The sequence below is a fragment of the Otolemur garnettii genome, unplaced genomic scaffold (assembly GCF_000181295.1).
Source record: "Otolemur garnettii isolate 467f Iridium unplaced genomic scaffold, OtoGar3 scaffold00038, whole genome shotgun sequence".
Classification (NCBI taxonomy): Eukaryota; Metazoa; Chordata; class Mammalia; order Primates; family Galagidae; genus Otolemur; species Otolemur garnettii.
The window spans coordinates 5737077-5754238 of record NW_003852433.1 but is presented as its reverse complement, the minus strand read 5'-3'; the positions used below and the strand labels follow the sequence as shown (position 1 = coordinate 5754238).

Sequence of the window (17162 nt, the reverse complement as noted above, 5' to 3'; positions counted from 1 at the left end):
CAGGGTCTCGCTCTTGCTCAGGCTGGTCTTGGTGGCCACTTTTTTTTTTTGAGACAGAGTCACACTTTGCTGCCCTTGGTAGAGTGTCATGGCATCATTAGCTCACAGCAACCCAGCAACCTCAAACTCTTGGCTCAAGTGATTCTCTTGCCTCAGCTTCCTGAGCAGCTGGGACTATAGGTGCTCCCACAACAGCCAGGTTGCTTTTTTTTTTTTTAGAGATGGGGTCTCACTCTTACTCAGAGTGGTCTTGAACTCCAGAGCTCAAGTAATCTACCCGCCTCGTCCAACCACAGTACTAGGATTACAGGTGTGAGCCACCTCACCTGGCCTGCCCATGAATACTTTATTGCTAGGAGGAATCTTAGTTCTGCCCATTGGAGAAAGTGACTTGTCTTATGGACATTATGTCCTTGAATGCCTTTAAGAATCCTATAAGGTAGGCATTATTATTCCCATTTTATGGGTAAAGAAATGGAGGTACGGCACAGGCAACTTGCCCACAATCACACAGCCAGTAAGCAACAGGGCTAAGATCAGAATATGAGCCTGTTCAACCCCAAAGACCAGTCTCCAGTCTCTCAGCCCAAAGACCAGTCCCGTAGCCCTCACTTGTGAGGCAGATCAAAATCAAACAGGCTATTTATGCCCAGCTACTGGACATCTATGAAGATGCACCATCCTTCATTGAGGCTGGGGCATCTATGACAGGCTGGCTCACCCAACTCCATCCCAATGTCCTGCCCTGCTGGTGAGACTTCCCAAATGACAGCCATAGGACCATCAGAATCTTATTGTTCAAGAGAGTTCCCTCCAGCCTGATTTCTGTATGTGACCAGCTCCCACGCAAGGTACAGAAGATGGCAGTGAACATGTCATGCTGTTCCTTCTGCCAAGCACAGACAAGAAGTTGTTTTCGTTGTACAGCAGCGGTAGCTCATTTGTAGCTGTCCTCAATGTACGGAGGATGCCACTAAGGCAGAAAGTGGGCCACTGGCTGTTGGTAAGTGGCTGAGATCTTTGCCTGATTTCAAAGAATGTTTATTTCTTGGGCACCTCCCACATGCCAAATACTCTTATGGGCAGAGTTTGATGTCACTTACCCACCATTGTGAAAAACGAAGAGCTCCATGGAAGTGAATTTTCCAGACACCTGAGGCTTCATACATGGAAATACTTACTAACTTAACCATTGTCCAAAATATCTGATACAATGAATTATTCCTTGCCCTTGGCCCTGTCTACTAAATAAGGTTTGCCTGTCGTTTCTTGGGGCTGTCACGGAGGCCAGCAACTACACTGTCCTCTAACATCGAGCTGTATACAAGCTACTAATATGAAAAGGTCGTTGGATGCCTGCACTAAATTCCCTCATGCTGTTATTCTTTTGTTTTCATGCTTCTTTATAATCTCTTCATCTGCACCCTTCTTCTCAGGCTGTCAGCTGTTGCTCCTGTCTACTGTCACTGTGGTTTCTCTGTCATCCTACACACTTCTCGTGTGCTCCTTCTATGTGCTAGAAGCTTGGGAAATCAGGTCACCAAGCTTATCAGAATGGTGTGCAAAGAAAGAGTAAACAGGCTCCAAGTGAGTGATTGCTGGCTTTTTCTGGTACAAACACTGAGAGAATTAAATTGGACTCCTGTCTCTTTTTTTTTTTTTTTTTGTCTTATATATACTTGAGTTTCCATGACAAAGGGCTTGCAGTTATGATGGTGATATACACTGAGAGAATTAAATTGGACTCCTGTCTCTCTTTTTTTTTTTTTTTGTCTTATATATACTTGAGTTTCCATGACAAAGGGCTTGCAGTTATGATGGTGATATACCTAAGAGATATGTGAAATATAAACCAGTCTGATTGTTCCAACGAGTCTAGGTTTTCTGCCCGGCCCACAAGTTAGGCATTCCAAATGCAAAGAGCCCAGGTCATGGGCCTATAAATGGACACTCATCTAGGGAAGAATTCAGGGCCTTTTTAGCAAAATGCGGCCTGCTTTGGAGGCAACTCAGGAGAAGAAGAAATGTAGTGGATCTACTGTCTCAAGGCCATGACTCTGATACTTCAGTATAGCTCATCGTGGCAAATGTCATGTGGCCTCAGCTTGCTGGAGGCTCAGAGACTTTCTCTGTATCTGGTGCCTGGAACACTCAGCCTACAGACCTGCCTGAGCCATCTGCTGTTCACTACACTAAGGGCTAAGGAGGCCTTCCTGTTGTTTGGTCACTTCAGCTCACCCAGCCACAGCCTTGGATGATAGATCCCCATTTACCATGCTTAACCTTATGGGGATGGACCCTAGCTTGTTCACGCCATCTCCACATTAGTGAATGAGAGGGAGAGAAGATGGAAAGCTTGCTCTAAGGACTCATCACTGCCAGAGTGAGAGACACTGGTGGCACCTTATCAAAGTGCAGAGGCAGGACAGAGGAATGGCTAATAAACACAGGCTTTGGGGTTAGACAGACTGGGCTCGAACCCTAATACTGCCACTTCCTGGCTGTGTGACCCTGGACAAGTGAATGAACTTCTCTGAGCCTCAGCATTCTCATCTGTGAAGTAGAGATAGAGTCTTTTAACTTACAGGGATTCAGTGAGAGAATGGAAGTGAAGCTTTGAGTACAATGCCAGGCATCGTAAACACCCTACAAATAGAAGCCATAGTGGTGATGATGATGACAATGATGATGATGATTCACCATCAGAAGTGTCTGCAGATCCGAGTCCTGCAGTACTACCTTGGAGCAATATATACATGTACATAAAGGCTCTGGAGATACTCCAACTAGAAAAGAAAAAGCAACCATGAAAAGTCAGACTAGGGAAGTCCTTAGCAATCATGTATCATTATCCTTTCTCTCCCATTTTACAGATGGGAAAACTGAGAGCCAGAATGCAGAAGGGACTTATTCAAGGCTATTAAGTCAACCAGGACTCACATCTCTTAACTTCCTATTCATGGGCTCTTCCCTTTGCCTGAAAATCCCAGGACAATACTCCTAGAATTTAGAGGAATCAGCAAACAACACAATACGTGGCAGGAAAACTGGAATTGTGAACATCTAGACATAAAAAGCATCATGCTGGCTCAGGCCCTCCTGTAGGGAGGAAGATAGAGGCTGGGGCAGGGGGATGCTGCTGTCCTGCCAGATGTCTAGGTATACCACACACAGTCACCTGAATCCTACAGTCTAGGTGGCCTTGGGATACCTCTTTTCCTTCTAGGTTTCCATCTCTCCATCTAAAAATTTTCCCAATTCTAAAAGTCTCTAGAGTTGCCACACTTTTCCTGCTCTTCTCTTGGTGCCTCACCTGTGGGGCTGAATGTCAACCCCTATGTCACCTGATCCACAGCAATTTAGCCAAGTCCACTGAATTCTTGTCTTGGTCCTCCTTGTCCAAGGGCTAGTACCCTGGCTAGGGTTCTTAGCTAAGGGGTCAGCAAATTATTTCTGTAAAGGGTCAAACAGTAAATATTTTAGGCTTTAAAGAGCATGTGGTCTCTGTCACAAATACTCAACTTTGTTGTTGCAGCTTACCAGCAGCCACAGACAATACATAAACAAATGGGGTTGGCTGTGTTCCAATAAAACTTTATTTACAAAACTGGGCAGTGGGCCAGATTTTGCTTTTAGGCCATGATTTGTTGACTCTATTCTTTTTTTTTGAGTCAGATTCTCACTATGTTGCCCTTGGTAGAGTACCGCAACATCACAGCTCATGGCAACCTCAAACTCCTGGGCTTAAGCAATTCTCTTGCCTCAGCCTCCCAAGTAGTTGTGACTACAGGCACTCACCACAATGCCTGGCTATTTTTATGTTGCAGCTGTCATTGTTGATTTTAGCTGGCCCAGGCTGGATTTGAACCCACCAGCCCCAGTGTTTGTGGCCAGTGCCCTAATCACTGAGCTACGGGCACTGCCCTGTTGACTCTATTCTAGATCCTTATAAGTTGGGTCCTTCATCTCTGGGACTAGAATAACCAACTTGTCCTGGTTTATGTGGGACTCATGGAATTTTAGCACTAAAAGTCCTACATCCTAGAAAACCATCTCAATTTCCTATCCAGAATCCAAAGGCTCCTACTTTCTCCCATCTTTGCATTGCTGTGGCCAAGACATTCAACTGTCTTCCCCATAAGGAGGAAGAGGAAAAAGAATAGGAGGAAGAACCGCTACCATTTCCTGTAGTTTCTGACGTGCAAAGCATTGTGCAAAGGCCTTTCTCAACATTATCTCCTCCAATCCTCAGAACAACCCAGTGAGGTATGGCTGGAACTCCTCCCAGCATGTGGTGAAGACTGTACTGGGACTCAGTCTCTCCAGCACCCAGGCTCTCCTGCTTCCACCCTGGGCTGTAAGCTCTTTGAAGACAGAACTGGGGTCTCTCATCTCTGTATCTTCAGTACCCAGCCCAGAACATCACACTTAAAAAATTCTGGGCAAATACTGATACCAAATGAATGAATACGTGAATGGGTGGATGGATGGATAGATACATGGATGAATGGATGGATTAGCAAATCTCTCCATATTCAGACACCTCTTACTCGTGTGACATAATTAACTCCTGCCAAACCAACCTCCAGGTGAGTTAAGGGGGAAATGGTGAATGCATGCTATGACATCAATTATGTCAAACATGCTTGCTAGCACGTGGGAGGCAACATGCCATGGTGTTAAAAACATGGTCTCTGACATCAAATGATCTGTGTGCAAATCCCAGGAAGGTTGCTTCTGGGCTTTGTCACCTGGACAAGTCGCTCCGCCTCTCTGAGCCTCACAGATGACTCTTATACAAGCTGCCTCCTAGGGTTGCCATAAGGAACACATGATAGGTAAAGGCCCAGCATGGTGTGTGCTCTTGGTAAACACCTCACAAACCTTACATATCATTATGACTACTGCTGATCTTGGGAATGGGCAGAAAGCAAGGCAGGGATGGGACTGAGTAGTACAGGTCTTCATTATGCAGCTCTGAGTGAGTGCTAGGATCAAACAGGAGAAGGGAATAAAGACGACTCAATAGAATCTGGGATGGTGAGCTATGACCACAGTCGTGGTGCATAACAAACAACCACAAAACCTCGGTGGGATATAATGAGAAGCATTTATCTAGCTAACCTTTTTTGGGGACACTGAGCTCAGCTCTTCTCTGAGGTCTCGGCTTAACATGTGTTCTAGGGCCAGGCTGAGGGGACAGTGGCAACCTCAGGGACACTTTTCCCTAGCCACAACAGGAACACACACAAGGTTCCCTAAGGCCTAAGCTTGCAATGGGCATGAGATTCTCTACCTGACTCATGGCCAAAGCTGATCATGTGGCTGAACCCTGAATGAGGGACGAAGGGCATAAACCAGCTTCTCCCCTCCCCACTAGATCCTCCCTTCCCAACCAGCTTCTCCCCTCCAGGGCCTGCCCTGTCAGCTCTCAGGCAGAATCCGGAAGGTCCCTGTGCAGTAGCACTTGCAGTTCATGGGGATCACAGACCCACCCACGTCCTACCTCAATTCCCATCTTCCCAACATCTGGACCTGCTCCAGGGAGCCATTAATCTTGGGCAATTTCTTCCCTCACTTGATTTGTTTATTTAAGGAAAACAAGTTGCTCCTAATTAGAAACACTGCTGCCGAGATGTTCAGCACATCCTAGGCTGACTATTTTCAGACCTTCTGCCTAAAATTATACCTGCGCTTTTAACATCTGCGAGTTTGTTCAGCAACTGTCCTAAGTGGAGGCTTCTGGTGAGAGAGGTGGAGGCTGATGCGCGGGGTAAAGGAAGTGGGGGCAGTCAAGGGGCCCTGGAGCACTGTGAGCAAAGGCATTTGGAAAAATGAACACGAGACGTCCCACCCTGCTCAGAGCCAGCGCCTCCTGCTGAATCGACATTTAGAAGGTGCACAGCAGGAGCACAGTGCAGCCCTGAGGGCAGGGAAAAGAGCAGTCTTAAAGGTTCGGAGATGGTTTCCCTTTGGAAGCTCTCCCATGAGTTCAGACTCACGCACACACATTTACAACCCTAAAGACGCTCGGAGGCACTCTCAGAGACATACACGCTCAGACGTATGCACATACACGTGAGGCATGCACCAAAGTTACACTGCTGCACAGACAGGCAAACACGCTCAGAAATATACACATGTATGCCCAGAGACTTTCAAAAGATACAATGCACCGCTCCGAGTACACGTATACACACTCAGAAACTCACACACACAGACATGCATTCAGAACATGCATTCATATATAGTGGCATGCACACACAGACACACTCAAATGTACCCCACAACCAACACACACAGAAACACCTGTGTATATACAGACAAGCACAAAAAGTTTACACTGCCATACACACAGGCACACACCCACAGAAGCACATATATACACAGAAACACAACCAAATATATACCCTAACGTTCACAGATGCACATGTGCAGAAATTCACACATATACACAGAGACAGTCACAGAAGTTACACCACAACAACGGGTGCACACATAGACACAGAAAGAGACAACAGAGTACGCAATGCTCCACATGACAGGCACATAGAGATACACACAAAGGTACACTGGACAATATACAGATGCATAATGCCTGTAAGTGCACAACCCAAAATCACACACACACTGCCGCAGCACAGGTGTACACTCACAAATGCCCACATCGACATGTGCAGACAGCACATACAGCTATTAAAACATGCATCCCGGCAGATATGCACAGCTTCTCACACGCAGGTCTGCCTGCACAGACACTTACTGCACCCATGTGCATCTGTGCAGGAACGAACCTGCTTGGTTACAGACACATATAAACACATTTGACTTACATACACATAACTGCTTAACACGCATATATGCACACTGACACCAATTCACACATGTACCCTTTCTCCTGCAGGCATGCACACATACACATGCATAAATCCATAGACATCAGGGCACTAACACTACTCACACGTGTGCACACACACACTCCTAAGGTTCTCATGTAAGTCAGGCTGACGTGAGCCCTTGCACACAGACCTGCATGAGCACGCACATGTATGCACGCATTGGCATGCCTGTTCATTTTTTCAGAATCCCACAAGTCCAGCCCACAGACTAAGCCAGCACGCAGTAGAATTGCTCCTGCCCCAGTCCCAACAGCATGGCTGTTAACTTACTCCATGTCAGCCAGGATGAGGACTCCCTTACCCACCTTTGGTTCCAGCATGAACCCAGTGCAACCCTCTAAGCCTCAGAACTGCTCAGAGAGAAACCAGACTGACCAGTCGGCTGCATTCCCCTATAATGTCAACACCCCCAACACTCACACACAATGCTGTAAGACACTTCTTTCCTCAGTGTGGCTGTTTCTGTTGGGAACGGCAGTCCACAGGCTCTCAACAGACTGGGTGCCTGACACCCAGACACACTGAACTTCTCTGCCCGGGGTCCCTAGACAGCTGCAAAGTGGAAGCCAAGGAGACAGCTTACCTCTACCTCTTGTTGTCATGGAGACACAGAAGCTGGGTGCATCCAACCCTCCAAGACCACCCCAGGCTCCTGATAAGAGCAAGTGAGTTGCTCCCAGCAGTGCTTTTAAGAAGAAGCAGGGAGGGGTGGAGACTGCAGAGTCAGGTGATTGGAGAAAACTGAGGCCCTGACCCGAGTCAAGGATCACTTGGTGCTCAGTGGGATGGGACCAGCCTCACTGGGGGAAACAGACCCAAATGCCAATGCAGGAGACCTGAAAGCAGATAGCCTTGGTGCTGTCAACCTTGAACTCCATGCTTAGTTAAACTTTGCACTAAGTACCCTCCACACACTCTTAGTCGTTCCAACCCCCTCTGAAATAGTAACTATACGCTCTGTTTCACAATGAGAAACCAAGGCTTAGAGAGTGAAGTGACTGATCAAACTCAGATCTGATCTGAGGCCTAAGTCTCTTAAATTCTAAATTACATCACCTCCGGGATCTCGAAAATCTCATTAGTGACAATCACTTATGGCCATAAAGTGTCTGAACTGGGGCCTCTGAGGATACATGAAAGCTCTTCATTTTTAAGAAGCAGCAAACAGAATCCAGAGAGGTCTAGTGATTTGCCCAAAGTCACACAGCAAACAAGGGCAGACTTGAAGCTCAACCTCCTGACCTTCAGATGGAGTTTTTCCCAGATCATCAAGCTGGATCCTGACACCCAGGAAAGCATCACCTAGCCCGGCCTGGAATCCAAGTCCCAAGAAAGGGCAGGAGGTCCTCAGATTCCCATCTCATACCCCAAGAACTGTCTAAAAGCACACAGCAATGCTACTCCCCAGAGGCAGATGTCCTGCTCAAGTAGGCAGCACCATGTCATCTCTGGGGCTGTGACTACTGTGGGGGTGGCTCCAAAATGATCCTCAGAGACCAGGTGACCTCCTTGGAATTTGCTTTTTCACTGTTAACAAAAATAATTTGGCGGAATTCATAAGCTACGCGCAGGGCTCAGAAGAGCCTCCAGGGGCCTGGAATATAAAGCCCCCACCACCACCACCACCAGCCAAGGGCTGAGACCAGAATGCTGGGAGCCCCTATCCACTTGTCCCTTTCAGCCCTTTTCTGGAAAAAGTTTGCTCCTCCCCAGGCTCCAATCAGAATGGTCTAATTGAATAGCCCAGGAAACTTCCCCCAATTTTTTGCTCACCTAAGAAGCAGCCCCTTTGGGGCTGCAAGAAATGGCAGGTGACCTCCACCCCTCCACCTGGCTTTGCCAAGGAAGTGAGTCGGCTCTTAGGAAGATACTTGGGGCTTCTGGAAGGGCTTGGATGCAGGCGATCTCACTGGGAGCTGGACCCCAATCTCTAGTTCTCTCTCCTTACACATACATGCACACCTGAGAATGGGCATAAGCAAGTCTGCAAAGCACCCTACATAAAGCCCATCACCCGGGCAGCCCTGGCTGCTGGCTTCAGATGACAGGCAGCCTCATTCATCAAAGAATCAACCTCCACAAACACCTTGTAAAGCCAACTTGGAAATATGACTAGTTCCTTCTCCCTTGCAACTCTGAACTGGCCACCAAGGAGGGTGATTCATGAACCAAATTAAAGGGCCCACTACTTTTCCTTTGGCCCATCTAAGTCCAAGAAGCCCTCCAGGGCACGCCTTTGGAAAGCACCGAAGAAGGACGCCTGGATAAGCCAGTGTCCGACCATCTGCCAGAGGAGAGAAAGTTTGTCATCTACCCAGTGCCGGGCTGTCACCCCTGTGGGTGGTTCAAGCACCTGGCTCTGGGCGTTGGGTCTCCAGCCTGCGGGGGATGGGGCTGGGACTGGAAGCCCAGACCTGGAGGCAGCGGAGGCTTCGCAGCAGCCTCTTTCTCTCATGGAACCCTCTTAGCAGGTCGTGGCCCCTGAGTCCTTACCTGAGGGGTCTCGGTCACTTGTAAACTCTGCCTGCGGAGCTCAGCAGGCGCCTGGGGGCCCTCGCTGAGACTCCGGCGTCCCGCTGGGCGAGCCCGTTCTGTGGGCGCCTTCCCCGCTGCCAGCTGCGGCAGTGGCTTCATGGAAAGCGGAGCCTGGATTTCCTTTCTCTCTACCAAGGCTCCTCCGGCCGGGCCCGGGGGCTATTTCTCCAGGTCTGGTGCAAGGGGTATCTTCCGCGCCTCCAGTGGGAAAGTGGGAGAGTGTGAGTCTTGGATTGCAGCAGCGGCGACAGCGGTGGCCGGGGACGAGGAAGCGGTGGCGACGCCAGCCGGCGAGCCGGGGAGGCGGGCGGAGGCGAGAGGAAGTAAAAGCCGGGCTCCTGCGAGAGCCTGGCGCTCGGGCGGCTAACGGGCGGGCGGGCGGCACTGCGGGAGCCCCGAGCCGCGGCGAGGCCCCGCGCGGACACCCACCAAGGGATGCCCGGGCCCGGGGCGCTGAAGGCGCCGGCGGCGGCTGCTCGCGGGGCTCTGGACGCCTAGCCGGTCGCCCTCTGCCGAGCTGCTACCTCGCTGGTTGCCTCGATGGTTCCCCGGGACTTGACGTCTTCAGCCTGAGCTCCCCGCACCGCCGCCGCCGCCGCCACTGCCACCGCCAGCAGCGCGCCTCAGCCCGGCGCTGCTCCTCGCACGGAGCCACAGCACTGCCTACCGCTTAACTCCTTGCATACCACCTGCCCTCCCGCAGCCTTCCGGGGCGCTCGCAGAGCCGGTGCCAGGCCGGCAGAGGAGACCCAGCAGGGCCTCTGCAGCATAGCCTCCGTTGCCTGGTCTGTAAAATGGGTGCAAGACCCAAGTCATGTAAAGTTGCTGGAAGAATTAACTGAGCCCTTTACACAAAGTGCCAGGCTGCCTGGCATTGCATATGCACCCAGCGATTGCTGCTGCTGCAGCTGCTGTTGTTCCTCCTAAATTGTAAAAACCCAGGAAATGGCAGTTTCGTCTTTTGTGTTCAGTTGTGTCGTTCTAACAGGTGGTATAATAGGCTTTAGCTGTGTGACCTCTGGGTGATCACTTCCCCTCTCTGAGCCTGTTGTTTTCCATACTCTGTGACCTTGGCAAGTCACAGCACTCCTCTGAACCGCTGAATCTTATCTATAAAGTGCCATGCCCTCTCATGGCACCTGACAAGAACTGGACATCTTTTCTTTCCTGATCTGGTTGGTAATTACACCAGTGTTTCTGTTTCTTTCTTTCTTTCTTTTTTTAAGAGACAGAGTCTCATTTTGTCACCCTTGGTAGAGTGCTGTGCGTCACAACTCATAGCAACCTCCAGCTCCTGGGCTTAGGAGATCCTCTTGCCTCAGCCTCCTGAATAGCGAGGACTATGGGTGCCTGGCACAGTGCCCCGCTATTTGTTGCAGTTTGGCAGGAGCCAGATTCGAACCTGCCACCCTGGGTATATGGAGCAGTCCTTACCCACTGAGACACAGGGGCTGCCTATACACAGGTGTTTCTGGTAAGTCAATGACCTGTATATTTACATGTCAAGCACTTTCCTGCACATGCATTAAATCTTCTGAAAAATCTGGTTTTTTGAGTGACAATTCTTTGAGTGAGAAAAGCGTGGGCTCAGCTACTTTCTGGCTGTGTGATCATGATGAAGTTGTTTTCTGTCAATGAGCCTCTGTTTCTTCATTCATCAAATGGGAACAATGATAGTACCTACTTGATGGGTGATATGATGATTCAGGGGTTTCAAGTACAAAACTTAAGGCCTGAATTCAATCAATATCAGATGGTGTTGATCATATGTTCTGCAGTCTCATATATGTCCCATTGGAAAAGGATGTCTGAGAAATAACTGAGAGAACTGAGTCTGAACCTCAGCAAGAGTTGGCAGGTAAAATACAATGAGCTCAGGTAAACTTTTAGTGTAAGTCTGAAATTGTACATGAAACATACTTATACTGTTTTTCCCCACTTTTTTAAACCTGGGATTCAAATACAATCAGGTGTCCTGTATTTTTATTTGCTAAATCTTACGATCCTAATCCCATGGTTATTAGCTGTATACCCAGAGGTAAATTGACAAAACTCTCTGGCCTCAGTTGCCTCATCTGTAAAATGGGAATAAAGGTCTCTTGCAGTGTTGACAGAAGGAACCTGATGAGAGTAGGTGGGTGTTCCCAGCACAGATTAAGCACTCCATCTTTGTCTCTTGTACCTTCTGTCACCTCCTTCCTTCCTTTTCTGTTTTTCCTCTTTATCCTTGCCTAAGGTTTGAGGTTGCCAGACCTCCTGTAAAGATTTGTTAGCCCTTTGCTGGCCGTCAAAAGTAGAAGATTAGGATTAGCTATAAAATGTAAGTAGGGCGGTGCCCATAGCTCAGTGAGTAGGACACTGGCCACATACACTGAGGCACCAGCCTGCTAAACAACAATGGCAACTGCAACTATAAAAATACCCCGGCACTGTGGCGGGTGCCTGTAGTTCCCCCTGCTTGGGAGGCTGAGGCAAGAGAATCACTTCAACCCAAGAGTTTGAGGTTGTTGTGAGCTGTGACACCACGACACTCTACCCAGGAGGACAGCTTAAGACTCTGTCTCCCAAAAAAAAAAAAAACAAAGGTAAGTAGTTGAGTTATAGAATTTCTATCTGAAACACAATATTAATTTTGGTAAGAAGGAATGAAGTCTATTTCTTTCAGATCCAAACACTGAGCAAACTCTATTTTTCTGTTGGCTTGTACCTGCCATCATTTGTGTTAGCAGCTTCTGTGAGGAGCCTCATCCTCTTGCCATGTCTTCCATTTTAGCTCAGAATTTTATTTTTCCCAGCTAAGGTCTGTTGTAGGACTCATGGAGGAGAGAGCAGAAACAAAGCGATCTTTGAAATAAATGATAAAGATCAAAATAGGGTGATATAAGAGAGTTTCCAAGCAGAAGCTCAGGTAACACCTTGGAACTACGTTCATAAAACGAGTCACTAACCCATACATCACTGTCATTTGAACCACAGGGTCTAAAAATAGGATTTGCTCTAATTTCCTTAGTAGCTGAAGCAAATGGAGAGAATGCGTGAGTAGTGAGAAGGCTGTGTCAGGAGGCAAGTAACTTCCTTTTGGCAGTATTGTTCTAAAGTGGAAAGAAGGGGACTTGTCTTCAGAAATGTCAGCCATAGGCTCAGCGCCCATAGCTCAGTGGTTAGGGTGCTGGCCACATATACCCAGGCTGGTGGGTTCGAACCTGGCCCAAGCCTGCTAAACAATAATGACAACTGCAACAAAAAAATAGTTGGGCATTGTGGCAGGCACCTATAGTCCCAGCTACTGGGAAGCTGAGATAAGAGAATCACTTAAGCCCAGGAGTTTGAGGTTGCCATGACCTGTGACACCACAGTACTCTACCAAGGTGGACAAAGTAAGATGCTGTCTCAAAAAACAAAACAAAACAAAACAAAAAAAAGGCTGGGCTTTGTGGAGGGTGCCTATAGTCCTAGCTACTTGGGAGGCTGACGCAAGAAAATCACTTAAGCCCAAGAGTTTGAGGTTGCTGTGAGCTGCGATGCCATGGCACCCATAGTGAGACTCTGTCTCAAAAAAGAAAAGAAGAGAAATGCCAGGCATGTCCTGGTAGAGCTCAGAGAGAGTTAAGGTGGAGGACTTTGGAGTCACCCAGACCTGGGATGGAACCCCAACTCTGCCGCCTCCTAGCTGGGTAGCCTTAGGTCAATCCATTAACCTTTCTGAGCCTTATCATTTTTTTTTAAAAAATGAAGACGATAGTAGTTTCATCCTTAGGAGGATTTTGTGCAGATTACATGATAGGCACACACAGACTGTTTACCACAGTGCCAACTGTACATGCATTATGCACGTGGGCCGTGACCTATTATTATGATTCCAGATGGGCAGGATGCACTCAAGGCAAAGTGAGAGTGCCAGTAATTCAGGGCACCAGAGAGAATCCCAACCCTGGAATTCAAGCATGTGTAGGCTTCCCAGAGTTGGATTTTCCCCCCCTTTGGCACTTAACAACTAACTCACACATCAGGGTTAACATGTCAAAGAGAGAATAAGGTTGAGGAGAGGGAATTGCAATGGGTTGCTGTGACTTTGTTAGAGGGGAGGAGGACTTTTCATTTTAGGAGTCTGGGCACATGCCCAAGGTGGGATGGTCCCTCCTTTCCACAGTCCTGTGTGTCTTCTTCACCCATGGAATCTCTCTGAGCTCCCCAGCCCCTTCATTCAGAGATCCCAGAATCCATCCTGTCTGACAGAGGATGATGCTTGGGCTGGAAGCAAACTCCTAGAGATCAAGAGCAGTGTCTTGTAACCACTTCTCTGACCCAAGCACCTACATCAGGGCCTGGCACATAGTCGGTGCTCAGGAAAAAAATTGATGAATGAATAAAACTTCAACATATTATCACAGATATATACAGATCAAAAGAAAACCTGGTGCTTTGGTCTGTTCGGGTTATTATAGCAAAATATAGTGAATTAAGTGCCTATAGATGGTAAGAAGGAATGAAGTTTATTTCTTCTAGACCTAGCCATTGACCAAACTCTAGTTTTTGCCGAGGGCTTTTTCTCCCCCCTGCATTTATCCCTGACATCACTTGGGTTTCTAGTTTCTGAAAGAAGCCTCATCCTCTCTACATGCCTTCTTTTTTAGCTCAGAATTACATTTTTTTCCTGGCTAAAATCTGTTGTAGGACTCATGGAGGAGGGAGAAGAAACAAAGTGATCTTTGAAATAAATTATAAAGATCAAAACAGGATGATGTAAGAGAGCTTCTGAGCACAAGACTAGAACTTTGATTTCTCACAATTCTGGAGGCTGGGAATTTCAAGATCAAGGCAATGACAGATTCAGTGTCTGGTGAGGGCCTTCTGGTTCCTCATGGCACCACCTCACTGTGCCCTCACACAGTGGAAGGGGCTATTTGGAGTCTCTTTTATAAGGGAACTAACCTTAACCATGAAGGCTCCACCCTCATAACCTAATCACCTTCCAAAGGCCCTATCTTCGAACACCATTGCTTTGGGGGTTAGGGTTCAACATATGCATTTTCAGAGGACACACATATTCAGACCGTAGGAAGCATCTGGTATGATCAGAGAGTTCAGCCATCAAAATTTTAGTGCACAAATGTAGGAGAATGTATATTGTAGCACTTTTTCATGATGAAAACCTGCAAAGAATCTGAATGCCCATCAACAAAAGAATAGATGGATTGATTCCAATATATTCTTAAAGGGAAGCACCATGCAGCAGTGAAAATTAATGAACTAGAACTCTATGCATCATCGTGGATAAATCTCAAAAATTATAGTGTTGAGCGCAGGGCAGGCGGAAACTCGTTGCCATAGGACACATACAGAATTTTTTTTACCATCTAACAACATTAAAAACATGAAAAGCAATTCAGTCTATTTTTATGAGTGCATACATATAGTAAAAGCATAGATCCATGTCTGGGAATGAAGAACACCCAACTCAGGAGAGAGGTTACTATGGCTGGTGAAGAAAGGAGGCTGGGGAGGTTTCAAAAAGAGCTTTAAGTGTGTTTTTAGCGAGACAGTTTGGTGGACCCATAGATGTGCATTGTATTGTTCTCTGGACTCCTTTGTATTCCTGAAAGATTTCATTAAAGAAAAAAGGGGACCACAGTTATGAGTGAAAACCTGAGTGGAACTGGCCTCATTCTTACCCCTGTTCTGCTATTTACTGGCTATATATCTCGAGTAAGGGATTTACTCTCTTTGAGCTTCAATTTTCCCAATGTTAAAATTCTTCCAACATTATATCTTTGAAGGATTAAATGAGTCAATGTGTAGAAATTTATTTGAGGCAATGTTAAGCATTCGTTAACTATGATCTTAATTATTACTCATTAACAGCAAGTCAACCCCAAATTATTTGGGAAGTAGAAACATCTCAAAAGAGGGTCCACGGCTAATGTTTCTTTGCAGATAAAACCTCTGAGTCTAAAGAGGTTGAGTAGGTTGTCCTTGGTCATGCTTTACATATATGGAGGACCCCTCTGAATAGTGTATGGGGCATTCACTTCAGTACTCTTCCCGGAAAACCTACAGAAAACCCTACTTCCTTCCCATGGACTGAAAAACTAGGGCACAGATCCCAGAGGCAGCAGGACACATGTGACTTCAGGACTCCTAATGTGGCTCCACCCCTTCCTTCCCAGATCCAGAAGCATAAGATTAATAATGTTATCAGGTCCTCCTTTTTTTTTTTTTTTTTGAGACGGAGCCTCAAGCTATCCCCCCTGGGTAGAGTGCCGTGGCATCACGCTCACAGCAACCTCCAACTCCTGGGCTCAAGCGAGTCTCCTGCCTCAGTCTCCTAAGTAGCTGGGACTACAGGCGCCCACCACAACGCCTGGCCATTTTTTGGTTGCAGCCATCGTTGTTTGGCGGGCCCGGGCTGGGGATTTGAACTCGCCACCTTAGGTGTATGTGGCTGGCGCCTTAGCCGCTTGAGCCACAGGCGCCAAGCCAGGTCCTCCTTTTCTACTTTATATTTCTAAATAACAAAAAATAGTTGATACTGAACACAAACAGGCATATGTTTTCACAGAAATACACACAGGAAAATGCACAGTTGATAATATTCCAAAGCTAGAGGCAAGTCAAATGTCCATCAGTGGAAGAATGGGTGAATAGCATTGTGTGCGTTCAATGGAATCCTATATAGCAGTGAAAAGGAGCGAGCTATGGCTCCCACCACGATTTGGAGGCATGTCACAGAGCATTAAACAAAAGAAGTCAGACCAGGGCAGTACATGCCACTTACATAAAGTTTAAAAGTTGCAAAATTGGGGTGGCGCCTGTGGCTCAATGAGTAGGGTGCCCACCCCATATACCAAGGGCGGCGGTTTGGGCTGTTTTGAACCCGGCCCTGGCCAAACTCCAACAACAACAACAACAAAAAAGTTTCAAAACTAACCTAGCTGCTGGAATTTAAAAGAATGTGTACACTGGGGAGAGAGGTTGCTACTGGAAGGGAGATGGTAGGATGGGGGCATTTCTGAGGCTAATAATATTCCTTTTGTTGATCTGGGTGCTGGTTACATGGATATGTGCTTTTTAAAAATGCTTCAAGCTATACACTTATAACTTGTAGACAGCTACATACAGGGTATCCATAAAGTTTGTCTTCAATTTAAAGTAATTTAACATAGTAAACTGCACACAAACTTTATGGCCACCCTGTATATATATTAGATTTCGGTTAACAATGTTTTATAAGTATAAAAAATTGCTAATTTCAATATTTTAACTTTTACTGGTTACCAATTCCTACGCACCATCCTGGATTGAACTACAGAAAAAGGAAGGTAAATGTAGGTTTCTAAATTAACATCCCCTCCTAAGCCTTGACCTTGAACATACCAACTGAAACTAGCTTTCAATTTCAGGCTCTCTGAAAAGAGGATTGTCTACCCAGAACCAGGCCAGGTGGAGACAAGACCATTACTCAGGACATCTGATCCAGAGAGACAGGCAAACCACCAAAATTATCTGATTTGGCAGATTCCAGGGATCAAATGACCCAGATAATTGTCAAACTGCCATGGTAACACCACACACTGTAGCCAAAATATCTGTGAGGTGGACCATTTCTCTGGGGCCATATTCGTGGGCAGAGAGAACAGAGGGCTGTGACTCTCCTGGGAGCCGTGGGAGCTCTTTGAGAGTTTGTGGAGGACATGGAAAGGTAAGACAGCCCTGGATCCCCAAGGGGTT

The 17162-nt window shown here is 47.1% G+C and overlaps 1 protein-coding gene and 1 pseudogene across 1 annotated transcript in view; both read right to left on the bottom strand.

The window, feature by feature from the left end:
• Positions 1 to 9638, bottom strand: part of WSCD2 (WSC domain containing 2) — a 116440-nt gene extending 106802 nt beyond the window's left edge. Inside the window, exon 1 of the mRNA XM_012805198.1 lies at positions 9393 to 9638. The gene's annotated coding sequence lies outside the window, so the exon portion shown is untranslated. The remainder of the gene's footprint in view (positions 1 to 9392) is intronic.
• The window catches only part of LOC100955135, a 100146-nt pseudogene that overhangs the window by 55126 nt on the left and 27858 nt on the right, over positions 1 to 17162 (bottom strand).